Genomic DNA, 27,785 nt, shown 5'->3' with positions numbered 1-27,785 from the left:
GGGACTTTTTCTTTCTTTCTTTCTTTTTTTTTTTTTTAAACAGAGCAGCCTGTAAGGGGCCCCCAAATGAGAATACTGCCGAAACCATGCCCTAGATTAGGAGCCCTAGCACTGAAGAATGTGTCTAATAAAGTAATTTTGACCAAAGGATTGTTCTCTACATTTCAGAAAGCCTTCACTGAAGGGACACATATATATTCAATGGCCCTGTTGCAAGCCAGTACACTCTTCTGGACTTAATAAACATTACTGGGGACAGAAACCATGAAAATGTGGGCACTTGCTCCCATCGCCATCTCTTCGAACATCAAAGTATGAACACAGTACCTGAAACCGACCCCAAATTCAGACTCCCGGAACCGACTTTAATTAGCTCGCCCCATCACAGTCAGAAACTTCAGATGTAACATACACATGTGTGTATATATATATATATATATATATATATATACACACACATACATAGTTAGGAAACATACATTTAGCCATTAGTTATGTATTTTTCTTCGCTGACCTTTGTAAAAGAAGCTAAGTATTTGGCTGAAGACTAGATGCAACTATGTAGTGTTTGCTTACAAGAAATGAAAAGGCGCGCTTCTATCTGACGGTTTAATAAAAGCACACACATTCTCCACATCCAACAGTTCGGATGAGATCTTGTGCCCTTAAAGCGTGCGGCTACTGCTATAAAACGAGACGGCGCGAAGGGTTGGAAAGGAATGTATGCCAGAAGCGTCCGTGTACATTTTCTCTCCGGGCAATATGCTTAATCTACTCCATCTGTCTCAATAACTAGAACTTTAGGGACTCGAATAAAGAGAGCATTGTAAAATATTAACTCCAAGAAGAAATGTAACGAATGCCAAGAGTCCCAAACAAACCAGTTAACTTTGCTCTAGACTCGAGGACAGCGGTCTTCGATCATGTTCATCTTGCGAAATTGAAGGGAACTTAGAACTGTAAGGTTGTCTTCGCTTCAGGTTGATTACTTCAACATAGTGAGCGGCATCTCTTTAATTAATTACCATCAGTGGCAACCTGCTATCCGCTGCCCAGTTCCTCTTTATCAAATTAGTTCCAAGCATTGGATGACCAATCTTTTAAGGTAAAACATGCTTCGTGTGCAGTCTGTGACATAGGATGGGAGCCGGCTCTGTTCTAGGGTGTACAAAAGACGCAAAACCAGCTGAAAGTGTTTAAACCATTCATATTGTGCACAACACAATGGTGTAAAAGTATTGACTTAAACCGATCTTCTTTTAGAATATCAAGGTGTTAGTATATCAGTATATCATTGCAGTATGGAGTGTCATGGAGTCTTAGCGCGGAGATACCCTTATGGGGTGATTCATGCGCTCTATGAATTTTAAATGAAATTAATTTTTTAATTAAATTGTACAAAGAGATCAACTACCAATTAATCATGAAGGTATCTGTAGGTAAGTATACGTTTAATATTCTTTACGCTACATCGTAATACCTTAAATATATATATATATATATATATATATATATATATATATATCAGCACAAATCTTCAAACCTCCACTGCACAGCGGCGAGAGAAGAGACAGACCCCACGCTTTCCAGGCAAGATGTTTTATTTAATCCTTGTGCCTTCCAAAATGCAACGTTTCGACTACTGACGTAGTCTTGTTCACACACATATATATATATATATATATATATATATATAGAGAGAGAGAGAGAGAGAGAATTAGCAGATTAAAGACATTGTTCTTTTAAATGGAGAGAAATTAGCAAGGAAGAACTAAGTTGAACAGCAGATTAAAGATAGTGGGACAGGAAGAAAGCAAGGTTAGGTTAGTGGGAGCGGTGGGGGGAGGGCGAGAGAGTGAGGGCAACTGGGGAGGGAGAGGGGAAGGAGAGAGCAGGGGTAGGAAGATGAGGATTATCCTAAAAAGTAGAGCGGGTGGTCCAAATGAAAGAATAGGATGGGAGGGGGGTTGACACACAGATGTGAATGTAAAGAGGTCAGGAAAGGGTAGTAAATAGTAGCCAGTGACAATATATTAAGGACCCCAGTATTTGTTGAGTAGTAGCAGCTTGAGGTCGTTTTTGACGCTGGAGTAGGAGGAGCTGCAACATAGTTCTTTAGGGAGTGCATTCTAGATGGAGGGTGCGTTACCCGAGAACGATCGAGATTGTGTTATTTTTTAATAAAGGAGGGACAAGGACAAGCGCGTTAATGCTCCTCAATGATCTAGTACAACCAGCTTTGTGGAGTTTGTTGGAGAGGTAAGATGGGGTATTTTGATGGAGGGCTTTGTGTGTGATGCACGCAGTCTTGTAGGTGGATCTGCCTTCAACAGGAAGCCAATTGAGGTCTTTGAGGACGGGAGAGATGTGTTCAAAACGCTTAAAGTCAGTAATAAGCCTGGCAGCAAGGTTAAGGACTGATTTGATAGGGTCAAGGTGAGCTTTAGGGGCGCCGGGAAGAGTGGCATTGCCATACTCGATTCTAGACAGGACCAATGATTGCACCACTGATTTGAAGTCTTCAGCAGGGATAAAGGGTTTCATTTTTTTCAGATGGTGTAGTGCGAAGAGAGCACCTTTGGCCGACTTTTTTATGTTGGGAGTAAGACGGAGGCTCTAATCGATGTTGATGCCGAGAGATTTGACAGAGTTAGAGATGGAGAGAGAGCAGTTAAAGGGAGAGAGTTGTTTTTGGGAGAGAATAGGATGATTTCGGTTTTTTTAGGGTTTAGTTTAGGTGGTTGCAATGGAACCACAATTGAATCTTAGTCAAGGCATCGTTCAGATGAAGGACATCAGCATGAGATTTGATCCTATAGTAAAGTTGAGTATCATCAGCATAAAGGTGGTAACTGATTTTTGCTTGTTTGAGAATGAGGGTGAGGGGTTCCATGAAGAGGTTGAATAGAGTAGGAGAAAGAATAGAGCCCTGGGGGACACCCAAGGTGACTGGCAGGCGTTTAGAAAGGCAATCACTGACTGTTTTTTTGGGTTCTATGTTGGAAGAAGGAGGTGAACCATATGAGAACAGCACCATCAAAGCCAAAGCAGTCTTTGAGAACATTAAGTACGGCGGCATGGTTAACAGTATCAAAAGTAGCAGAGAGGTCGAGAAGAATGAGAAAGGAGGCTTCACTTTTTTCTAGGGAGCGGTGGATGTCATCAATGATGTTAAGCATGGCTGTTTCAGTGCTACAACCCTTTCGAAAACCTGATTGTAAAGGGTCCAAAAGGATGAATGCGTCTATTTTGAATTTGAATTTAAAAACATTTGTATAGCGCGCTTATACCACGCGGTTTCATGGCGCTTTTCAGATTGCGAGGTAACAGCAAAAGCAGAGGCAGTGAAAGCTCGGGAGAAGAGCAGGGTTTTAAGACTTATTCGGAACTCTGTGTAAGAGGATGTGGTGCGGAGTGCCACAGGGAGGGAGTTCCAAAACGCAGGAGCGAGAACCGCAAATTTTGTTCCACCAGCCTTCTTCTTTTTAAATCGGGGGGTGGTCAGAAGTGCCATATGGGTGGAGCGAAGCTCTCTGCCCGGTGTGTAAGGCTTAATGGCAGAACAAATAAACTCTGGAGAGGTGCCCATTTTGGCCTGAAAAGTAAGGCAACCAAGCTTGAACAGGGCTCGCTCTTTCACCGGCAGCCAGTGTAGTGCCTGCAATAGAGGAGTGGCACGATGGAATTTAGGCAGGCCATAGATCAGGCGGGCAGCCTGGTTCTGCACTAGTTGCAGTCGGTGAATAGCATAGGCCGGCGCGCCATTATAGATAATGTTGCCGTAATCAAGGCGCGAGAGCACCATTGCCATCACTATGATTTTTAGAGCAGGAAGGGAAAAAAAACGGGAAATCTTCCTGATTGTTCTGAGGGAGAAAAAACAAGAGGAAACAACAGAACTAACCTGTGAGTGGACAGAAAGTAGGGGACTAAGGAGGATACAGAGGGTTTTGACTTTGGGAACAGGGAGTGGAGGGGCACCAAGTGAGAGGGGCCAGTGGGACGGGGACCAAGGGCTGCAACCACCTCCGGTCAAAACTAACTCCGTCTTGTCCGGGTTGAGTTTGAGGTGGTTGCAGTTCATCCAGTCCTGAATGAACAACATAACTGATTGGACATTCTGAAAGGATGAGGGTGAGTGAGAAAGGTTGAAAATTAGCTGGAGGTCATCGGCGTAATTAAACACCGTGACCTCAAGCTGCTGCAACATAAAAATGAGGGGATAGATGTATAAATTAAACAAAAGAGGGGAAAGTGAGCAACCCTGGGGAACCCCGCACACAACCTTACGGGAGGCAGCAGTGAAACCAGCTAGATGGACCGCCTGAGCCCTGTCGCTCAGGAAGGACTCGAGCCATGCGAAGGCTAGGCCCTCTATGCCCGCCGCCCTGACACGGGTGAGGAGGATGGAATGGTCCACCGTGTCAAAAGCGGCGGACAGATCTAAAAGGATGAGGGCCTGCGGGAGATTGGTATCAATGCCCTCGCGTAGACTGTCCATCACTGAGATCACCACCTTCTCCGTAGAGTGGAGTGGCCGAAAGCCCGCCTGACGGGAGGAGAGGCAGTGATTCGTTTCCACGTGGGTGCTCAGGATGCTAGTTACATGAGTTTCTAAGACCTTACCCAGGTAAGGCAGGAGGGAGATGGGACGATAGTTAGAAGGGGATGAAGGGTCGGCGCCAGCCTTTTTTAAAATAGGAATGACAGCCGCAAATTTGTGGGGGGTGAGAACCACTCCATTGCTGAGTGAATCATTCAGAAGTGTGAGGGGTGGAGTAGGGCATGCTAGGAAGATTTCTCGCAGGATATGAGCAGGGGCAAAGTCCAGGGGGGAACCTGACTTCACCCTTTGAAGCAGAGGGAGGAGAGAGGCTTTAGTCAGGGGGCGAATGGAAGTTAATTTGGAAAGGGTGGCGGGGGGAGAGGGATTAGTAAATGTGGGGGATGGAAGAGGGATATTAGCCTTGATCTTTGCGACCTTTTCCACGAAAAAATGTGAATGTCCAATTGGAATAGGGCGCATCTTTCCAGGGCCTTATATAAGAAAGGAAGATTAGAAATCGGGCGTAAATTATTTAATTCATTAGGGTCGCTTGTAGCTTTTTTGATGATGAGGTTATTTGTCCTAGTTGGAGGGACAAAGGGACAACACCAGAGGCAAAGGAGGAGTTAATGATAGCGGGTGTGTGTGTAGACCTATGAATCAGTGAGTGGGTATGTACTAACAGGTATTGGTGTGTCTATGGTTTCGAGAATGGTACTCTGTATTTTAAAGTGGGTGTTTGACAGGTTATATTAGGGTGTGAGGAGATGCATCAGATATTAAGTGGATGATGTCATCAGTGATGTCATTTGAGATATCAGTGATGTCACTGACCATGTCATGAGTAATGCAATATGTGACATCATCAGCAGTGCATTGTGGGGGTGCGAGTTATAGTTAGCTCAACTAACTGTAACGGCCAAATTTCTCTGGTTTTTGTACGAGTGAAATGTCCAACTAACTAAAACGTCCCTGAAACCTATGTTTTTTTCAGTGAATTTCTAAGGTTTTATTAGATGCTAATTTCTAACTAACGTCCCTGAAAACTATGGACATTCAGTGAATTTTTAAGGTTTTCTAAATGCTAATTTCTAACTATAACGTCACTAAAACGTATGTTTTTTCTGTGAATTTCTAAGGTTTTTTAACGTCTTAACCGCAGCGGTTTTTCCACAGCGGTGCGGGCGTTCTAAAGGGTGGGTGGGGCTGCGTCGACGGTTGGCCGACGGCAGCACTAGGGAGGTAGTGCTGCCGTCGGCCAACAGCCGATGGCAGCACGAACCGGTTAAATGCGCTTTTCTAACTGTAACGTAGTAGTCACGTTTGCAGAGTGGTGCAGAAGGGAGGCTGGGCCACCGACCAGCTCTCAGGAATTTCGCTGCGTAGGACTTACAGGAGGTACCAGGAGGGTTTCTTGGCCCCCAAAGTCCCTCAGGAGTAAAGTGAACTTCATACCCCAACCCGTAGCGTGCAAAGAGGCGCGTTTCCAGAGTGGTGGAGAAAGGGGGGCATGGCCTCCAAAGACTTCCTAGCAATACAATTGTGTGGGACTTACTGTAGGTAACAGGAGGGGCAGTTGTCCCCTAAGGACGTCCTTGGGGGCCAACTAACCCTCCTATTACCTCCAGTAAGTCCCACACAGCAGCATTGCTAAGTTTACATAGCAGGACACGCCCCCTTTGCCGATCACTCTGCAAATGCGCTCCCTGGCGCGGTCTTGGATGGGGATTGAACCCCTTTGCTGCTGGGGATCCTTAGGAGCCAACTAGCTTACCTGTTACCTCCAGTAAGGCACAGATAATGGGATTGCTGAGAGGTGGACCCAGACCATGCCCCCTTTCTGCACCAATCTGCAAACGCGCCTCATGGCGCGATCTTGGTTGGGGGATGAAGTCTCCTTGCCTCCTGAGGGCCCCTGGGGGCCAACTAGCCCTCCTGTTATCTCTAGTGAGCCCCACACAGCTAGATTGCTGAGAGTGGTCCGAGGCCCCGCCCCTTCCCTGCACTACTCCGCAAACGCGCCTCCTGGCACGTTCTAAGTTGGGGGATTAAATCCCCTTAAATCCTGAGGGTCCCTGAGGGCCAACTAGCCCACTAGGTACCTCCAGTAAGCCAAACACAGTGGGATTGCTGAGGGGTCTTCAGAGACCATGCCCCTTTTTACACCACTCTGCAAACGAGCCGATTGGCGCACTAGTGGTGGGACGATGAGGCCCTCTTGTGTCCTGAGAACCTCAGGACTAAAGTGCACTTCATCCCCCTTGCAGCAGTGTGCCAGGAGGCATGTTTGCAGAGTGATGTAAAAAGGGGGCGTGGCCTCGGACCACTCTCAGCAATCTAGCTGTGTGGGGCTTACTAGATATAACAGGAGGGCTAGTTGGCCCCCAGGGACCCTCAGGAGGCAAGGAGACCTCATCCCCCAACCAAGAGCACGCCAGGAGGCGCGTCTGCAGAGTGGTGCATAAAGGGGGCATGGCCTGTTTCCACCTCTCAGCAATCCCAGTATCTGGGCCTTACTTCTTTTTATTTCTTTATTAGAAGAAAGGCTATGTGGCCCCCCCTTCTCTTAATATTTTTGTGGTCCCTGGGGATCCCATCCCCCACGGCCTGCCTCATTTCTTAATTTTTTTTTTTATTAGGGTAGGGGGCCGCGCAGCCCAACACCAAGGCAGATTTCGGTCCTGAGGACCCCATCCCCTGGGGCATGGCCACATATTTATATTTTTTAGGTATATTTTTAAAGGAGGAGGGACGCGCCCCCCCCCTTCTGAGGCCTTTAATAATAATTAAATATTCAGGAGTGGGGCCACGTGACCCCCTTCCCAGAGCCACTTCTGGCCCTGGGGACCTATCGCCCAGGGCCTGGCCTCATGTTGGGGACCACGGGGGAGCCCCAATGCCCCCGCGGTCTCAGCCGTCTCCCGTCTCCTGCAGGAGCCGGCATTGCTTTTGGACAAGGGGAGCTGCTGACATTCGGCTCCCCTTGTCCAAAAGCAATCTGCTTTGCTTTGTGAAAGCGAGAGCGGGTTTCCTGCTCTCGCTTTCACATAGCAAAGGAGTGTTTGCAATGACATGGCGGGAGCACAGCTCCCACGTGTCATTGCAAACTGCAATGTCCCAAGGGTAGGCACCCGGGACATTGCTGGAGCCAGCCCTGGGAGGTGGCGGTCCTCAGGAGCATCTAAGGCTTCAGGAGTGGGCCGTGCTTGCCCCCTCCATTTTATTTAAAGCCCTGGGGAGGTGGTGGTTCTCAGGGCAGTGTGGGGGAGGACTCGAGCACCCTCACACTTGATTTTTTAAACAAGTCTCGGGGGAGGCGGTCCCCCGGGGTGTGGGGCGTGTGCCCTATGCATTTAATGATTATCGCCCGCGGGTGGTGGTCCCCAGGGCTGCATAGTGGGGGCAGGAGTCCCCCCAATGCCATTTTTTATTTAAAAATTAAGCCCTGGCATGGCCAAGATGGCGGTGTGAGGGGACGTGCTTCTCGGAGCTCTCAGCGCCGGCCGCTAGCATAGCGACTTATACAGCACCTAATCCCCCGTATTTGTGCTCACCCGGAGAGCGCTTGCTGCCCTGAAGGGCCTGGTGCCGGAGAAGAGCCTTACGGACCGTTCCGGGTTCCCGGAGCCGCGAGAAACGGCTCGGCCCGAGAGCGGCCTGGTGCAGCCCCGTAGTGCAAGGAGACGAGGAGGCGGGCCGAGGCTGGCAGCGGAGCGTACCCGGCCTAGGCGCACCTCGGCTGGGGCGCTACTACGCAAGTGTCGGTGCGCTGGTGGTGGGTCCGGCCCACGCGGTTCTGCGAGAGGCCTCCGGGGTGGTGTTGCCCAGAGGCTGCTGCTGACCTGCCGCCACCAGTCCCTGAGGAGGTAGCAGCTCCTTGGGCCGACAAGTGAAGGAAACGAAGGAGCCCTGTGCGGGGGGCCCGACGAGGAGACACCGGCGGCCTATCGGCCGGACTTCGGACCCAGGGGTCTCACACGGAGGTGAGGAGCTGAGTGCGGGCGTGGGTGTTGCCCAGGGAGCGCTGCACGGCCGCATTGCTTAGAGAGCCGGCAAGACGCCACTGCACGGCGCTACTCCTCCCCGCAGGACTGGGGGAACGCAGGCCGGACAGAAAGATCACCTGGAGGCGACGACGGGCCTGTCACGGGCGTTGAGGACTGGTCGGCAGGGTTGAGGAGGCCAGAGTGACTGTGTTTCGGCGGCCGCCATTTTGGATCACGAGTCGGCTGCCTGGCGGAGCGAGGGGTCGGCTCCTGTGAGGCACCATGTGGGAGCGTGCTTGATCACCGACATAACAGACACGCTCTAGAGGACTACGGTGGTGCACCCACAGGGATCGGGAGGCCTGCTTCAGGACAGGCGGCTGGAGTGACACTCAGGTGGCAGTGGTGAGTGGTCAGACGGCGAGGCACGGCCCTTGCTGAGTGAGAGGAGATAGGGCCGGTGCCCCCCTGCCGTTCGTGTGGGGGCTAGAGAAACACCGGTGGGTCCCGCAAAGGGGCTCTTTGAGCAGTCGGTGACCGCTTCGCTCTCAGGTGAGGAACCGGGGTTTCGCACGTGTTCGAGGACCAGTTCCGCCTCGTCACATTGCACCTGCCGCTACCTGGTTGCGGGCCCCGTGGGACATGTCCACAGCAATAGCCCGGAAAGACAGGACCATTAAAGACCTGTTCACCCCTACCACGGCGGGGAAGCGAGCGGAACCCAATACGTCGGGACAGCGGGCAGGAACCGGCAAAATGGCAGCCAGCACTCCTACCGCTGGAACATCGAGTACCGAGGAGCCCATCACGAAGACTTTTCTAGAATCCCTCTTCAGTGGCCTGCAGGAAGACATTCACGCCCTGAAGAAGGAATTACAGGAGGAGATTAGAGAGGTCCGCCGCGAAACGGATGCTATAGGAGAAAGAGTAGCAGACTTGGAGACTAAGAGCGATGGGCGCGATATTGAAATAGAGGCTCTGCAGCAGGAAATCATCCGAATACATGATCAGCAGGTGGACTTTCAGTACCACGTTGAAAGACTTGGAAAACCGCTCCCGGCGGCATAACATCAGGATCCTGGGGGTGAACCAGACTCCCGACACAGAGGACCTTTTTCACTTTACGCAGGGCCTATTCAACCACGTCCTGGGTAGGCCAGCAGACTCTGCCTTACGCATTGATAGGGCTCACCGGACGGGTCCGTCCAGGGCCGCCTCAGCCCTGCCGGCTGATATCTTAGTCTGCATACAAGACTTCCGTACCAAGGAGGAGATCCTAAGCAAAGCTCGACAGATGGGAACTATTTCCTTTGGTGACCACTCTCCGTCCTTATACCAGGACTTGGCAGCCATCACACTTGAAAAACGTAGGTCCTTCAAGCCGGTCACCGCTGAGCTGAGACGGCGCAACATCTCGTACAGCTGGGGCCATCCCTTCCAGCTGGTGTTTAAGTGGGACAATAAGGTTTGCCAATTGAGGTCCTTTCGGGAAGCGTGCCACCTCTTGGGCATCGAGGAACTGAAGGAGGAGGAGGGCCCACCCTCCAGGGGGCAACGGGGGCGGACACCGCCGGGCGGTGGCGGCAGCAACGGAGGAAGCGCAGGCCGAGACGTCACCCTGCAGGGGAGATCAAGGAAGGTCAGCGATCGGCAGTGGAGACGGCGGCGATGGAGTTGGCGGCAACTGACAACGGTTGAAGATTGGACACAACACTCTGAAGCATTCCTAAGAGCGGTTGGGATGGGATGAGACGGGTCGGTGGCGGGAGGGGAGACAATGGATCCAGACACATTCCCCCGATACTGTTCTTCCCAGTGAATCGACACTAGTGGACAATGGACAAGACTATTTCTTGTATCCTTCAGGCTGGGGAAGGGGGGGTTTTCTGGTTGGTTTGCTGGGGGTGGGTGATATTGGCTGGGGAGGGTGTTGGGTCCATGGTTTGTGAGAAGGGTGGAGCGGTCTATACCTCAGTTTATTGGTCATTAAGGGGAGGGGCGGCACTGGGTTCCCCAAGTGGGATCACACGGGTCCGCTTCCATGGCGGCTTAGTAGATACATTTCTCTAGATGGTGATGAGTGATTTGGTTATTCTCACTTTAAACGTGAGAGGTCTGAACAATCCAGTAAAGAACAAAGCGGTCCTGGTCCAACTAGAACAATCCCAGGCGGACATCTGCCTCCTACAGGAAACGCACCTTTTAGCCAGGGACTGTCACCGGCTTAAGTCTGGTAAATTCCCCCTTCAATTTTTTTTCTCATGCCCGGATAAAAAGGCGGGAGTTGCGATTCTGGTTGCACGAAAGTTTAAGGGTAAGGTTCTGGGCAAACTTGGTGAAATTAAAGGTAGACTTTTGGTCTACAGGTTTGCGATGGGGGACTGGACCTACACGATTGGCACGATCTATGGGCCTAATGAAGGCCAAGAAAAGTTCCTGCATAGGGCGCACACTGACACTACTGATACGACAGACCGCTACCTCTTGTTAGGTGGGGATTTGAATTTGGTTTTTGACAATTTGCTAGATAGGTCCTGTCAACGCACTGCACAGGTAGGAGGGCTATCGGCTGCAGGCTTGGCCGGCGTGCAGGACTTGGGGTTAGTGGATCTTTGGCGCGTGCTTCACCCCGGGGAGGAGGACTACACATACTTTTCAGCTGCCCATAAAACATATGCACGCCTAGATTACCTGCTTGTCTCCACAGCTACCCAATCGCTTGTCACCAGCGTTGATATAGGTACGGCCTCTCTTTCCGACCACGCGCCGGTCACAGTCACCCTCTCCGGGCCGACGGCACTGCGCTCCAGCAGGGTCTGGCGTCTCCGGGAATCATTGTTGCATAGGAAAGTGGTGGTCACCAAAATCCAGGGGGCAATAGCGGATTACCTTTCCCATAACAGCAACAATGACACCACGTTGGCTACACAGTGGGCAGCGCTAAAGGCGGTCCTTAGAGGGGAATTTATCTCTGTCTCGACAGCGGAGAACGCGGAACGTCAGGCCAAGAGGGACGAGCTTACCCAGAGGACTAGGGAATAGGAGCAGATTCACAGGAGGACAGGGGCCCCGAGAATATGGCGACAATTGAAGGCTGCCCGCCAGCAGCTTGCGGCCTTAGATCTAGATAGCCAATAAACTACTAAGGGTTGGCTCTAATCAGTATGGCTGAGCCTGCATAGAACATAACAAAAGAGAAATTGCCAGTACTGATAGCACCACAGTAACATAAATTCAAAACACAGTACTTGAGAAAATATTCAAGACTGGATGCTAGTTAATAGCTTTTTATTCTTATTTCTGATTTTATCAAAAGATACTTTTTCATTTTGTGAAGACAGACATGTGAAAAACAATTCAATGACCAAACTCAAAACTAAGGGTAATCATTCATCATATCACTCATATCACAACCATGCGATAAACAATCATTCATGGGGAGAAGGGGAACACTAAATAGAAAAGCTACAAAGTTTATCAAAACATACAATATTTACAATATAATACAATACTATACATGAGACAAGAGGAGCCAGTGTCTGCAAAAAACACTTAAATAATAATTTCTTTCAATAAACAATCACTTTTAACGTACATTCCTATAGCTAAGTATATGAAAATACTTCTTGGATCTTTAGAAAAAGGATAATGTACAAAAATTAGTGATAAGCAACAGTTGTTGTAGCATTTACGCTTATCACTAGAGCAGACAGTAAGATGGCTGGGGCCGGTGACCAGAGTCCGAACTAGGGTATTAAACTGCTATAAATTCCCTTCTGCTGCGGTCCGGGTCAATGGCTATACGTCTCCGCGGTTCACGATCGAGCGAGACACCAGACAAGGATGCCCGTTATCCCCCCTATTGTTCGCCCTCTATATGGAGTCTCAGGCGCAGCTAATTCGGCTGGACCTGAAGGTGCAGGGGATCAAGTTTGGGGGCGACGTCCACACCATAAGCCTGTATGCTGATGATGTACTGATATCGCTTGCCGACCCCCGGAACTCTCTCCCTGCCTGCCTTGACGATCTTGCTCAGTTCGGCCGAGTCTCGGGCTTTAAAGTTAATATGACTAAGTCTGTGGCCCTCGATCTGTCACTGGAGCCAGCCACGCGCTCCGGCTTACAAGACGCGTTCCCCATGCAATGGGCCTCGGAGGCGGTCCCATACCTCGGGATACAACTCGCCCCTTCCCTACAGACTACTGTAGATATTAATTACTCCCAACTGAGACAGAAAATCAGACACGAGTTGGGACAGTGGAAATACTACCCGCTGTCATGGCTGGGCAGGGTGGCAGCCGTCAAGATGACGATCCTCCCTCAAATACTCTACCTCTTTCGCACAATACCCCTTACTCCGCCGATGGGGCGGGATAAAATTGATGCAGTCGGAGCTCTCACAGTTCATATGGAATGGGAGGAAGCCCCATCTAAAGCTGCAGATAGCGATGCTAGCACCGGAACACGGAGGAATTGGGATTCCGGACCTAGCCACGTATTTTCAGGCGACGCACTTACGCTTCCTGGTAGAATGGGTCCGATGGGAATCTGGGAAACACTGGCTGTTTCAGGACCAGGCGGTCGCTGGGAGGACCCTACAAGAAATTCCTTTTATGCGCCGAGAACACAGGCCTCCTAACCTCTACGCGTCCGTATCACGCGGGATCCGCTGGAAATTTGGGACCGAGTGGGAGTTCCCCAGGGTCTTACCACCCTCCCATCACCCCTCACCCCCATCATTGAGAACCCGGATTTTCGACCGGGGATGGATGGGAAGGCTTTTGCGCGTTGGAAACCAGCTGGCTGTCGCGCTCTCCACCATATCTATGGCCCAGAGGGAGTAGTCCCTTTCCCACAGTTCCGTCAGGAGTTCGGCCTGCCGGAATCCGAAAAGCTCCGATATTTCCAGGTCAGGCACTGGGCGCTTAACACCACTGTGAGAGCCGTAGCAGATAGGCGCCTGACGGCTTTTGAGCATTGGCTGATCACTCGCACAACGGACAAGCAGTTAATCTCGGATCTCTATAAAATGCTCATGCACAAACACAGATACACCTACAGCGCGAGTAGGGTGCGTTGGGAGCTGGGGAGATCCCTTGCCCATAAGGAATGGGAGGGAGTGTACTACAGAGCGCGCCACTCGGCCTACCATATGGGGCTCACAGACACTCTCACGAAGGTAGCGACCTATTGGTACTACACCCCTGAGCGCCTGAATGAGATGGATAGTGGCAAGGACCCCCTATGCTGGCGGAGTTGTGGTCAGGTTGGCACACTAGTACACATACAGTGGGAGGGCAAATTCTTGCAGGAATACTGGCGTCGGATCTTAGACGATGTAGACGATCATTTTGACACAGACATCCCGCGCTTTCCTTCCTATGTCCTTCTGGGGCTGCCTAATGCGCTGACCTACCCACTAAGATCACGGAGGTGTCGCTTGATTGCCATCGCACTGGGGTCGGCAATACAGAACATTGTGGCGCATTGGCGATCGGAGCAGATTCCAACACACCAGGGTTGGCTTCACCGCCTTTGGATGGTCCTGGGCATGGAAAGGCTCTCTTTGTCCAGTGCAGGGGAAGGGGCCCGCTATGCTGAGCTGTGGAGGCCATTTCTAGCCCTATTGTCTTCCGAGTTTGTGGAGGTAACTTGTCAGAGGTATCTTCGATTGCTGAGACTGACAGAGACCGAAACTGAGAGGAAGGAGGCTGACCCTGCCCTGTCGGTTGGAGGAGGCCGGTGGGGAAAAGAGGAGACCATGAACCAAGAGGGGAGGGAGCTGGGAGGGGAAAGAGGGTTGGGCCATAGGGATGGGGGGGGGGTTTGCTGAGTTTTGGGTCTGGATGGGAATGTTGGAGGGGGGGTTCTTCTTTCTGAGTACGTCAGATGACGGAGGTGCGACGCACCGTTAGCGGACTGAGGAACGCTTTGGCGATGGGAGAGTGCTGGTCTGAAGGTTGGTTAGTACCGAGCTACATAGCACTGTTACGGGATCTGGGCCTAATTACCTGGTAGATCTGGTGGCAAATAAGGGTTGCTTTCCAGCTTTTCTGTGTTTCTGACGCGGCCGGCCCATGCTGGGTTGTAGGCGGCTTGCTGTGTATAATCACGATTCCGCATGTTATGGCCTTTGTTTGGTACCCTCCCACCACACTGCTTTGCCTGTCAGCCGTCGGGCTGACCAGCGGCCTCTTACAGCTTTATTGTACTTCTGTCTTGTTGCAAATACTCAATAAAAACATTTCATACTAAAAATGAAGCCCTAGGAGGTGGCTGTCCCCGGGTCTATGCGGGGGCAGCATGCCCCCGCACATTAATAATAAAGCCCCGGGGAGGTGGCGGTCCCGGGAGCTGCAGGGGCCGCGCGGCCCCCGCATACATTAGGCACATTGACCCCAGGACCTGGTCTAACCGTGGGCTAATTAAAACAAATTTCTCTGGAACTACTGAATGGATTTAAACCATTTTAAAAAAGGTCGCTTTCTGAACCAAGAGCTACCTTTTTGCCAAATTTTGTTTAATTCCGTTCAGCAGTTCGAGCTGTAGCTTTGTCTAAAGTTTCCTATGGAAATTAACATTGAGAAAAAACGTTTTGGGACTCCCCTTTTTTCTCAGCCCCCACTTGACAGAGTGCCCCATTTGTTTTGAAAATTCTGCGAAGAATCGTCGAATGGCACCAAAGATATTGGCAAAAGAAAAAACGCCTTTAGAATAGAAACAAGGTCCTAACTATAACTACCTACTGGCAACTGCCAGTAGGTAACATACATATATAGGAGGTGTGGATTTGGTTTTTTGGTGCGGCCATGAGCACTTGAGAGCACCAATCCCCAAAGCAGTTCGGCGGTATTTGTGGCTTCTAAAAACATTTTGGAACATGCAGAACCGCCACATCCCGCATGCTTGACCTACCAATAAGTATTGGACTGTGACCTCGCAGGAAAGCACTGCTTACTTAAGTGGTGTTTGCAGGCTTATTACGGGATTTCAGCGGTGGGATGACGGCCAGGGAGGCCACTCGCTGCCCACAGTAAGATCCAGGTGTGAGGGAAAGGAGCAGACACCGCCCACTAGGGAGAAGACTTACGTCAGAGTGCTGCTCCGTGCGTACTCGGAGTACCAAGTTCGGGACATCCCCCTCTCAAACCTGTCAGATACCTCAACAAATCGTAGCGGGGCACTCTGTATTTGAATGTGATCCTTGAAATCATTTGTTGTTTGGCGGCATCTGAGGAAGTCGATTACAACGAAACGAGTCATGCCGCCTGATTAATAAAGAACGCGTTTCTTGCTGGATCTGTGTGTGCTCTACTTCTTTCCAAAGTGCGCAGGTGTGGATTTGGTGTTTCGTGCGGGCCACGAGCACTTGAGAGCACCCATCTCCCCAAAGCAGTTCGGCCGTATTTGTGGCAGATGCACAAGTTACTTACCTTGGGTAACAATAGATCTGTAAGAGACAGTAGAGATAAATTCCTTACCTTAGAATTACCCCCAGGCATCAGACTAGATCCGGAAAGTTTGTCAGCAGTACTCCTGCGCGTCGGAAGGTGGCATTGTGCGGCTCTGCCTCGGTCGTAGGCGTCGTGATCACCAGGTCAGTTCTGTACACGACTTTCCACGTCAGGAACGTAGAGCCATGCAAGAGACTGACCACTGGTGCATTGAAACTAGGGCCCTGAAAGGGGTGACTTTAATCCTAGAAATCAGTTCGCAGAAGGGGGGAGGATGGGTGGGGTGTTAAGGAATCTATCACTAACTAATGGCTCTTACAGATATATCATTACTGAAGGTAAGTAACTGGTGCATCTGAAAGAGACATGTTAATATTAGATTCCTTACCTTAGAATAGATACCCCAGCAATACCAACCCCGGTGGTGGGTCTGCGAACCAAGATCACACCATAAAAATCACGGAGAACAGAACGGCCAAGGAGGCAGTCTCTCCGGACTTGGCTGTCAAGGCAATAATGCTTAGTGTGCAGCGAGGCCCACGTGGCTGTCTGACAGATGTCTTGCAGGGGGATACCACGTCCCAATGCAGTAGTAGCTGCTGTCGCCCTGGTAGAATGGGCACCTAGCCCCACTGCAGGTTCCTTTTTGCCAGAGAATAACAGGCTTTTATACACAAGATGACCCATCAGGAGGTAGTCCTCCTGTGTTCAGCCCGGCCTTTCTTGACCGGTCTGTACATCCACCCGGAACTGTTGTGTGCGGTTTAGGTAAAATGAGAGTGCACGTTTTCGGGTCCAGATGGTGGAGCCTCCCTTCCGCTCTGGAAGGGTGCGGAGGCGGAGATAAAGTGGGCCAGGTGATAGTTTGACTGATATAGAAGACAGTAACAACCTTTGGCAAGAAGGAAGGATGAGTGCGGAGCACAACCATGTCCGGATGAACAGACAGAATAGGTGGTTTACAGGAAAGAGCCTCGAGCTCACTCACGCGCCTAGCGGAGGTGATGGGGACCAGGAAAGCAGTCTTTCCGGATAACTAAGCGCGCTGCTAACAAAGCCAGAGCGATTTGCTTACCCCTCGGAGAAAGCAAGGGAAACGCTTTTGCATGCGGGAGCCCTAACATCACATTCTCAGGAGCCCTGGGAAAAGTGATGTGAAAAGCGTCATCTACATCATCGAGGACCACCTTCCAGTAGCGCTCCAACTTCGGGCAGTGCCAGAGCAGGTGCGTCAATGTGCCCGAATGACCACATCCCCGCCAGCACAAGCCCGAGTGCTTCGGATCCCAGGACTTAATACGCGCAGGGGTATAGTACCAGTATGTCAACACCTTATAGGCCGACTCTGTGCCTGCAACGTTGGCGGCCGTGTGATGCGCGCAATAAAACACCCTCTCCCACTCTTTGCGCGACAGCGGGCACCCCAACTCCATCTCCCAGCGAACCTGCGCTTTAGTACGTGGAACCTTATGTTGTGCAATGATCAGGGCGTATAAATCAGATATAAGTTTGCGATCATCTTTTATGCAGATCACCCAACGTTCTAGGGATGTCAGTGGGCGGGACATAGCAGCAATACTAGACGGCTGAGTGACCCAATGCGCCACCTGCGAATAAGGGAAGGCATCAGATTCAGAGAGGGAAAAGAGGTAAAGGCGGAGAGAGGAGAAAGAGATTAGCCCATCAAGGTCAAAGAGGTGACCCACTCTCTTGCAACCTTTCTCACGCCAGCGCTGAAAGATCGGTGACGAGCAACCAGGGTGGAAGTCTGGGTTATCTACAATAGGCGTCATGGGCAACGGGAAGGTAGTCCAATCCTTACGCCGCGCCAATTGGTCCCACGCCTGCATGGTTGGCGACGTCACCGGGGAGGAGTATAAGCCCCACGCTCTATGTTTTCGAGGAAGCCATATTTCGCACCAAATGTTTCAGCACGCCACCGCCTGGTCCATGAAATTCCAGTGCTTACTGGAATATGGCCTGTTCCATTCGAGGATAAATCGCAAACAGGCCGCCTGATAATACGCCTGCAATGAAGGAAAGCCCAGCCCACCATCGGCCTTAGGGGCCGTAAGCAACGATGAGGCAAGCCGCGGACGTTTGTGATTCCATAAGAATTTAGTAATCAGTCCCTGCAGTGTCCGTATGGCGCCCAGTGGGGGCCGCAGAGGTAGCACCTGAAAAAGATATAGAATTCGAGGAAGAACCGTCATTTTGACGGCCGCCAGCCTTCCAAACCAAGCAAGCTGGAGACGGGACCAGTCTGACAGGGATTTGGTTGTTTGGTCAATTAAGAGCTTTTAGTTGAGGGAGACCGTCCGCACAATAGAGGGGGCAAGGCGAAACCTTACGTACGGGATATCGGAGTGCACCCACTGGAAGGCAAAATCCTTTTGGAAGTCTTGCACCTCAGCAGCGGGGATCAATACATTAAGGATCTGCGACTTGGAAAAGTTGACCTTAAAACCTTCAACGTCACCAAATTCACGCAATTCAGTGGAGGGGTGTCGCAAGGAGGTGTGAGGGTGCGTAAGCGAAAGAATCACGTCGTCGGCGTAAAGGCAGATTTTGTGTGTGTCAGCGCCAAACCGCACCCCCTCAATATTACCAATGGACCGCTCTGAGCAAAGGTTTTCCATATAGAGCGCAAAGAGTAACGGCAACAGGGGGCACCCCTGTCTCGCCCCGCGAGAGATGTAAAAAGGCACCGACCTGCAGCCATTCACTCGGACCGCCGCTTTCGGCGCCGTATACTAGCAGCGCACCCACCGGAGAAAGTTAGCCCCCAGGCCGAAAGCTTTCAAAACTGCGAACAAATACGTCCAATCGACGCGGTCGAAGGCCTTCTCCGAATCTATTGATGAAAAGAGGGCCTGCGTGCGCGAGCGATGTACAGAGTCCGTGAGGTGCAGAAGCCTTTTAGTATTTTTCCCTCTCTCCCGCGTCAGTATAAACCCACCTGGTCAGGCTCTACGATGCCGTCCATCAATGGGCTAAGGCGTGCAGCCAGTAGGCTAGCGAAAAGCTTGGCATCGATGTTGAGGTGGGAGATCGGGCGGTACGATACGCATTCCATATTGCCTTTCCCAGGCTTGGGGATAACTATAATAGAGGCCTCTGACATGGAAGGGGTCACCTCTCCTGTCTCCAGGAATTAAAAAGGCGAGTTAAAAAGTGCACTAACTCCACACAAAACTTCTTATAAAAGATGGCTGTGAAGCCGTCTGGCCCCGGAGATTTGGCCAGTTTTAATCGCGCAATCGCAGAGATGACTTCCTCGCTGCGTATAGCAGCTTTGAGCGCCGCTGCCGAGGCCTGAAACAGGGGCGTTACACCACAGGACGCCAAATACGCCTCTACCCGCGCAGGATCTGTAGGCTCCCTGCAGTACAGCGTGTGGTAAAACTGCCTAAAAGAATCTGCGATACTGGAATCGCTGGTTTGCTCTACCGCACCTGCATCCCTGATGGCCTGAATGGGGGACTGTTGCACCCGAGCCCTCAACCTGTGTGCTAACATCCGGCCCCCCTTGTCCCCAGAGGGCATACTCCGCTCGGTCCAGGTCGAGATGCTTGAGCATGCGCCGTTTCGTTTCCAACTCCCTCCATATGCGCGGCGCCCCTGTTCTCTTATGTACCACCTCCAGAGCTCCCACCTCCCTTTCCAACTCCTCACGCTTCTCCCTACGAATCCGGGCAAGGGACGCTGACACCGCAATAAAGTCCCCTCGGGCCACCAACTTGAGGGCTTTTCATACAGACCCCAGCGCCATACCATCCTTATCATTATCCACAAGCTATTGGGTAATCCATCAGCCCCTGGGCACAAGGAAGATGAAATATCACAGTCTCTACTCCCGGGATCCCCTCCCGGCACCACCCTGCAACTCATCCCTGGCCAAGCAAACTACAATCATGGAACCCCATCACTGTCAGTCACCAATGCCACTGAAGAGACGGCGGCCTCTCGTTCAATAAGGCTTGCAGACGGGTCAGGCTTTCTCACCGGGGGCGATCTCCCCACCGTCTGCCACTCATCGGAGCACCGGCGTCGTCGAGTAGGAGACCTAGCTGTACCGGCTGCCGGGTCCAGATTCTCCAAGCCCAGCGCCTCAAATGCTGCTTCCAGGGAGCGAAGCTGCAGAAGTTTCCCCTTGAATTTAAATATAATGCGAAATGGATGACCCCAAGAGTTTGGGATGCCTTGCTCCCGCAGATACGTGGTGATTTGCTTAAAACTGCGGCGCTTGATAAGTGTGGAGGCCGCCAGATCCTGAAAAAGGGCAGGCTGATGCCCACGAAACTGGACCGCTGCAAGGGCCCGTGCCTTGCGTAGGATCGGTGTTAAATTCACAATTTATTTCATATACATATATACCTATTAATTAAAAACAGAAGTTGGAAGAAATTTGCCAGGTGCAATAAGAAAGTGCAAAAGTACGTGCTCAGTGAATGAAAGAGAATAAATGAAAAAATTAAATCCAATGATTAGAAAAAGCTAAGGTATGGTTTCCTTAGTTGTAGAGCCTGCCCCACATATATCAATCATACGATTTACTTATAATTTTAGGGAGAAAACGGGAGAGGGGCGGGGAGTAGAGTACAGGCCCCAAAATTTGGAGATCATCGACGTTTCGACCCTTGTGCTGTAGAGGGAGGATCAACACCTCAGCTAACGGGTCTTCCTCAGGACGGGGGGTCATATAAATAATATGTATATGTGTATTTGAAATAAATTGTGAATTCAAATTGCTTCATATTTGTGTGTTTTGGGTATCTTTCCACAGACAAAAAACACATTTTTCTGTTCTGTTGCTTTTTCTTTTTAATTTTTCAGGATTAACTTCCAAAGAAGAAAACTCACATTTATAATGAGTGTTACATTTAAGTATGTTAACTGAATTGTGTCTAGGAGCATCTCTCCCATTAGCAATAGCTTGGGAGAGCACCGTCTGGGCCTCCTCCGGACACTGAGGTAGCACCTGCGCTACCGTATCCCACACAGAGTAGGAATAACGGCCCAAGAGGCATGCAGTGTTCACAGACCGCTGCCCTGAACTGGCGGAAGAGAAAATCTTCTTCCCAAACTGCTCCAGTTTCTTGGATTCTCTGTTCAGAGGTGCGGAAGGGAATGCGCTTGGGGAAGCAGACGCTAGGACAACCAAGCTCTCAGGGGTAGGGTGTTGGGAGGGGAAAATGCTTTCGCCCAGGGCCGGGCGATGGAGTCGGGCAAAGTTCCTATCCGTTGGAATCCCTGTGTTGGGCCTGGACCAGGTGCCCAAAAGGACATCTGAAAGTGCATCATTAAAGGGCAGTAGCGGGTTCGCAGAGGATGCCGCCGGCCGGAGCACTTCTGTCCTGACGGCCACTGTAGGGAGCTGGAGGTGGAGAGCCTCTGCTGCCCTATGCAACACTACTGAATAAGTACCACCCTCCTCCATAGCCACAGTAGAAGGAGACAGTGAACCAGGTTCTGGTGAGAAATCCAGATCACCGGCGTCCCCCAATTCCTCTGCCCAGTCCGGGTCTAACTGGCACGGGCGGCCGTCCTCTATAACCTGCTGGGCAGGTGGGAAAGATGGAGGAGGATGAAGATAGGGATCAAAATTCCCCCATCTGCGTCGGAATCGGCATCGATCGACACCGGTCCGGCACCGTCTCCATGTCGGGGTGGAAGCCGGGGACGACATCGGCCGGTGAGCAGGCCGATGGCTGTGCAATAGACGTCTATGTCAATGGAGGTCGAACATAATCTTCACAAAAGTTATTTACAACTGAGATAAAACTTGTGGCGCAGGCGCAAGAGGGCATACTCCGCTCGGTCCAGGTCGAGATGCTTGAGCATGCGCCGTTTCGTTTACAACTCCCTCCATATGCGCGGCGCCCCTGTTCTCTTATGTACCACCTCCAGCGCTCCCACCTCCCTTTCCAACTCCTCACGCTTCTCCCTACGAATCCGGGCAAGGGACGCTGATACCGCAATAAAGTCCCCTCGGGCCACCAACTTGAGGGCTTTTCATACAGACCCCAGCGCCATACCATCCTTATCATTATCCACAAGGTATTGGGTAATCCATCAGCTCCTGGGCACAAGGAAGATGAAATATCACAGTCTCTACTCCCGGGATCCCCTACCGGCACCACCCTGCAACTCATCCCTGGCCAAGCAAACTACAATCATGGAACCCCATCACCGTCAGTCACCAATGCCACCGAAGAGACGGCGGCCTATCGTTCAATAAGGCTTGCAGACGGGTCAGGCTTCCTCACCGGGGGCAATCTCCCCACCGTCTGCCACTCATCGGAGCGCCGGAGTCGTCGAGTAGGAGACCTAGCTGTACCGGCTGCGGGGTCCAGATTCTCCAAGCCCAGCGCCGCAAATGCTGCTTCCAGGGAGCGAAGCTGCAGACGTTTCCCCTTGAATTTAAATATAATGCGAAATGGATGACCCCAGGAGTAGGGGATGCCTTGCTGCCGCAGATACGTGGTGATTGGCTTAAAACTGCGGCGCTTGATATGTGTGGAGGCCGCCAGATCCTGAAAAAGGGCAGGCTGATGCCCACGAATCTGGACCGCTGCAAGGGCCCGTGCCTTGCGTAGGATCGGTGTTAAATTCACAATTTATTTCATATACATATATACCTATTAATTAAAAACAGAAGTTGGAATAAATTTGCCAGGTGCAATAGAGAGTGCAAAAGTACGTGCTCAGTGAAGGAAAGAGAATAAATGAAAAAATTAAATCCAATGATTAGAAAAAGCTAAGGTATTGTTTCCTTAGTTTTAGAGCCTGCCCCACATATATCAATCATACGATTTACTTATAATTTTAGGGAGAAAACGGGAGAGGGGGGGAGTAGGGTACAGGCCCCAAAATTTGGAGGAGATCATCGACGTTTCGACCCTTGTGCTGTAGAGGGAGGATCAACACCTCAGCTAACGGGTCTTCCTCAGGACGGGGCGTCATATAATTAATATGTATATGAAATAAATTGTGAATTTAAATTGCTTCATATTTGTGTTTTGGGTATCTTTCCACAGACAAAAAACACATTTTTCTGTTGCTTTTTCTTTTTCATTTTTCAGGATTAACTTCCAAAGAAGAAAACTCAAATTTATAATGAGTATTACATTTAAGTATGTTAACTGAACTGTGTCTAGGAGCATCTCTCCCATTAGCAATAGCTTGGGAGAGCACCGTCTGGGCCTCCTCCGGACACTGAGGTAGCACCTGCGCTACCGTATCCCACACAGAGTGGGAATAACGGCCCAAGAGGCATGCAGTGTTCACAGACCGCTGCCCTGAACTGGCGGAAGAGAAAATCTTCTTCCCAAACTGCTCCAGTTTCTTGGATTCTCTGTTCAGAGGTGCGGAAGGGAATGCGCTTGGGGAAGCAGACGCTAGGACAACCAAGCTCTCAGGGGTAGGGTGTTGGGAGGGGAAAATGCTTTCGCCCAGGGCCGGGCGATGGCGTCGGGCAAAGTTCTTATCCATTGGAATCCCTGTATTGGGCCTGGACCAGGTGCCCAAAAGGACATCTGAAAGTGCATCATTAAAAGGCAGCAGCGGGTCCGCAGAGGATGCCGCCGGCCGGAGCACTTCTGTCCTGACTGCCACTCGAGGTGGAGAGCCTCTGCTGCCCTATGCAACACTACTGAATAAGTACCACCCTCCTCCATAGCCACAGTAGAAGGAGACAGTGAACCAGGTTCTGGTAAGAGATCCAGATCACCGGCGTCCCCCAAATCCTCTGCCCAGTCCGGGTTTAACTGGCACGGGCGGCCGTCCTCTATAACCTGCTGGGCATGTGGGAAAGATGGAGGAGGATGAAGATAGGGATCAAAATTTCCCCATCTGCGTCGGAATCGGCATCGATCGACACCGGTCAGGCACCGTCTCCATGTCGGGGTGGAAGCCGGGGACGACATCGGCCGGTGAGCAGGCCGATGGCTGTGCCGTAGACGTCTATGTCAGTGGAGGTCGAACAATCTTCACAAAAGTTATTTACAAAAGTTTAAGTTCTTGCCATTATAAATTACAATAACTTTTATTTAAGCATTAATTATTTAAAAAAATTAAAAGCCATTGTTATTTGTAATATCAATACATCTAAGTCACGTAAATACAACACATATTAAATTACAAATGCTACAGGTGTCACATTTGCGAAAGTTATAACTATTGGCATTGTAAATGACAAAGCTATTAATTTCCCAATTTTCAAAACCAACACATAAATAAAAAAATTGTCATTTACAATACCGATAGCTCAAACTTTCCTAATGCGAGACCTATTGCATTGCAAATGCTTGTTTCTTTTTGTCACTGTAGCGATTATGCCCCCAGCTACTGTTGTTAGCCCGTGAGATGCTGGTGCCGGTCTCGTGGACGAGTAACAGACCGGCACCAGCATCTCACGGGCTAACAACAGTAGCTGTGGGCATAATCGCTACAGTGACAAGAAGAAACAAGCATTTGCAATGCAATAGGTCTCGCATTTATTGGAGTTGGAGCTATTGACATTGTAAATGGCAATGTTTTTTAGTTATGTTTTGTAAGTGGAGTGATAATTTAAAGAAAAAAGTGCACACTATACCATTCTATAAGCTTCTATAGCAACTGTACAGTAAAGCTAAGGCTATGTTAACCTAAAGGGGTGCAAATGGGTGAATACAAATACATAAAAAAGGATCTTAAAATGTTGTAATTCTGGCTCACTTCTATTGTCCTGGCTGGACGGAAGCACCAGGAAACACGGTCTGTGAGAGCAAAACTCAGGAGTGGAGGGACCCGTGGAGTCTTGGGGGGACAAAGGATTCAGCTGGTAATCAAAGCCCTAGTGTTTCAGCAGAAGCCCCTCCAGTCCAGTCTTTAAGACGAGAGATGGGGGCCTGGGGAGCAGAGAATGAAGCAGATAAACAAAGAGGCCAACCAGTGAATGTGCATGAGATGGACCACTGTTTTTTCATTTAAAATGACCCTTCCACAGAGGTGCAGGCAATTAAATGGACAGGTGGGTAGATCTCTGCTGCCCTCACGTCCAAGGGTAATCCTAGTAGGAAAAGGCCAAAGAAAGAAAGCGCTCAAGCGAGAAGCTATCACCAAAAGGAGAGGCCAAGATTTGAATGTGCAAAGAGCACAACCACCCCCTGCAATGAACCATGCTCTCTAGCATCTCTAGTACTAAAGCCTACAATTCCACACAGCACACCTGCTCCCCTTTTTCTTAGACCTCAAACATTTGGTATTCATTATGCTAGATATCTAAAGGGGGAGTTACCTTTCACAGGAGCAGTTTCAGGATCCCGGTGGGGCCCGGTGCTCAGCCACACGGCAGATAGGCGTGTTTCAAGGAGAACCGGTGCAGGACGGCAGAGTCGGAGCTCCCTTCAGTGCAGCAGGTGCAGTGGTACAGGTGCTGAGGGGTTTACAGGACTCACTGCGCGTGCTTTAACTATCATATAGTGCAAAGTGGGTGGGGGGGGGGGGCATAACGTAAGAGCGCTTCCGACTGAGGAACCAGGTCTTAAAAAAATGTGTTTTATTCTCGGCGTCTGCTCAACTTCCATGGATTCTCTGCAAATCTGCTCGTGCCTACCAAAAATGAAGGTGTCTTTGTATAACGTAACTGGTGCTCATGTAAAGGGACGAGTGTGCGCGATATAAAACATTCAAAAAACAGCACCCCATTCAGGTGTAATGTTAAATGTTGTATTATATATCTGGATGCAATGACAGAAGCAGGTGGCACACTATGCTAAGCACAGATTGTTATGCATGTTTTAAGCCACGCCCTAATAACACCGGCCACGCCCCTTTGACCCCCCCCCCCCAACCCATACCGTTTTTTCACCCCGCTTAAAGCCCTTCTTACGAGAGCAGGTGCATGTGTCTTCGAGAAAGGGTGCAAGTGCAGCTACAAGGGTGTTCAGGTGTATGCTGCATGATGTTGGGTGCATGTTACCTCAGGGTAACAAAGTTGTTATGGTCATGGTGTCAACATGGGAAATAACCCTAATTTCTACTGGTTGGACAGCAACGTACAGCCCTAGCATGGGTGCACTGGGCTCATCAGACTTCCCGGGTGTGGCGCCCCCCTCTCCTACTCTGCCGTTTGTTGCTTGGTGGCCCAGCTGAAAGGACCAGCTTTGGCTGGACGTTTCAGTTTGATTTCCAGGAAGGGCATCATCTATGCTTCGCTGACCCTGATTTCCGAGGCTAATTACTGCATCTCTTCCAGGCACGCGCCGCCGCGTCCTACTCTGGAGCGCTCCGGCCCACTCCCTGGGCAGTGGCCAGCTCACCACGCACACGCAATTAGAATTTTGCTCCACTCCCTCGCACTCTGTGAGTGAGCTTTCGAGCCCACGCGCCCTTGTCGAAGAATGCCCTGTAGTGGCGTTTGCACGACGTGAAAACAGATTACAGACCCATACATTTGTGCTGAGCAGATTCACAAAAGAAGAATGAACTAATAGTTGGATGCTGAGCTACACATAGCAATTGTGTTGAAGTGTTTGTTTTTCTAAACTGGAATGCTTTAACGTGGATGTACAATTTGTATTGGGGGATAAAGAAAGACGGACTTCATGTGTATGAGAGATATGCACACAAAGAGAAAATGAATGAGGGAGAGAGAGAAGGGGCTACGATGGAATGACACAGTAAGTCTGCAGTTAGCAGCCAGCCTGTTTATCACCGCCGCGCGCCTCGTGAAGAGCACCGCGCGGCCCTCTGCAGACTCCCCCTGCATTCCAGCAGGTGCGCGTTGCGATCCGGTCTGCCATGCATGCAGTGGAGACAAGACCTGGCCGCGCGCACAACGTTATCCTATGGGGAAACGCTGCGCGCGGCCAGGTCTCGTCTCCCTTCGTCGGTCGCAGACTGCTGAGATGAAGACTATAGTTCTCGCTTGCGAGAACGCGCTTTCAGCGCGTTCGTTGTAGGCGAGACCTAAAAAGGAGCTCACCGGTATGCTCAGACTGAGCACCTAAGCGGAATAATATTAATTTGTGAAAGGAAAGCAGAGTGGTGGTACTGACAGGCAATGAAACCTGTTGGCTCTCTATGATGAAAAGAGACAACAGAGTGTCCTTTTAATGCGGACGTGCTGGCCATCTTGGAGTCACTAAAGTCGGGTTCACCCTCTGACCCTTGCCCCGCCAGGGTTCTGGGGGGAGCTGCGAGCTTGGTATATCAGGAGGCCACTCAGGTGGTCAATTTGTCTCTGTCCTCTGCTTCTGTGCCACCTTGCTGGAAACAGGCGAAATTGCTTCCCCTCCTTAAGAAGCCTGGCCTGGACCCTCTAGCCACGTCCAGCTATCGTCCGATATCGCTGCTCCCGGCACTGGCGAAGGTCTGTGAAAAGGTTGTCTATAGGCAGCTGAATAATTGTATTGAGTCCTCTCAGGCCCTGCACCCGGCTCAATCGGGTTTCAGGGCGGCTTTCAGCACCGAGACGGCTCTGGTGGAAGTTTCGGAGGCCATCAGGGAGTGTCTGGACGGAGGCGGCAGAGCGGTCCTGGTTTTGCTGGACTTATCTGCCGCCTTCGATACGGTTCCCCACGCTCTGCTGCTGAATCGGTTGGCAGAGGTGGGACTGTCAGGCGCGGTTCTGGCTTGGCTGTCCTCGTTTCTGTCGGAACGGACGCAGCAAGTTTGGATGCCTCCTTACGCCTCGTCTCCCAAGAAGCTCAGCACAGGGGTCCCCCAGGGGTCGACGTTAAGCCCCCTGTTGTTTAACGTTTATATGACCCCGCTGATCTATCTGGCTGAGCAGTGGGGAGCCAAAATAATGGC

General features: G+C 50.7%; 1 protein-coding gene across 10 annotated transcripts in view; it reads right to left on the bottom strand.

Moving 5' to 3' along the window:
* The window catches only part of ERC1 (ELKS/RAB6-interacting/CAST family member 1), a 2,439,553-nt gene that overhangs the window by 59,561 nt on the left and 2,352,207 nt on the right, over nucleotides 1-27,785 (bottom strand). The window lies entirely within an intron of this gene.

The sequence above is a fragment of the Lissotriton vulgaris genome, chromosome 1_2 (assembly GCF_964263255.1).
Source record: "Lissotriton vulgaris chromosome 1_2, aLisVul1.2, whole genome shotgun sequence".
NCBI classification, from domain to species: Eukaryota; Metazoa; Chordata; class Amphibia; order Caudata; family Salamandridae; genus Lissotriton; species Lissotriton vulgaris.
Note: the sequence above shows the minus strand (reverse complement) of the source record. Positions and strands in the feature narration are given on the sequence as shown.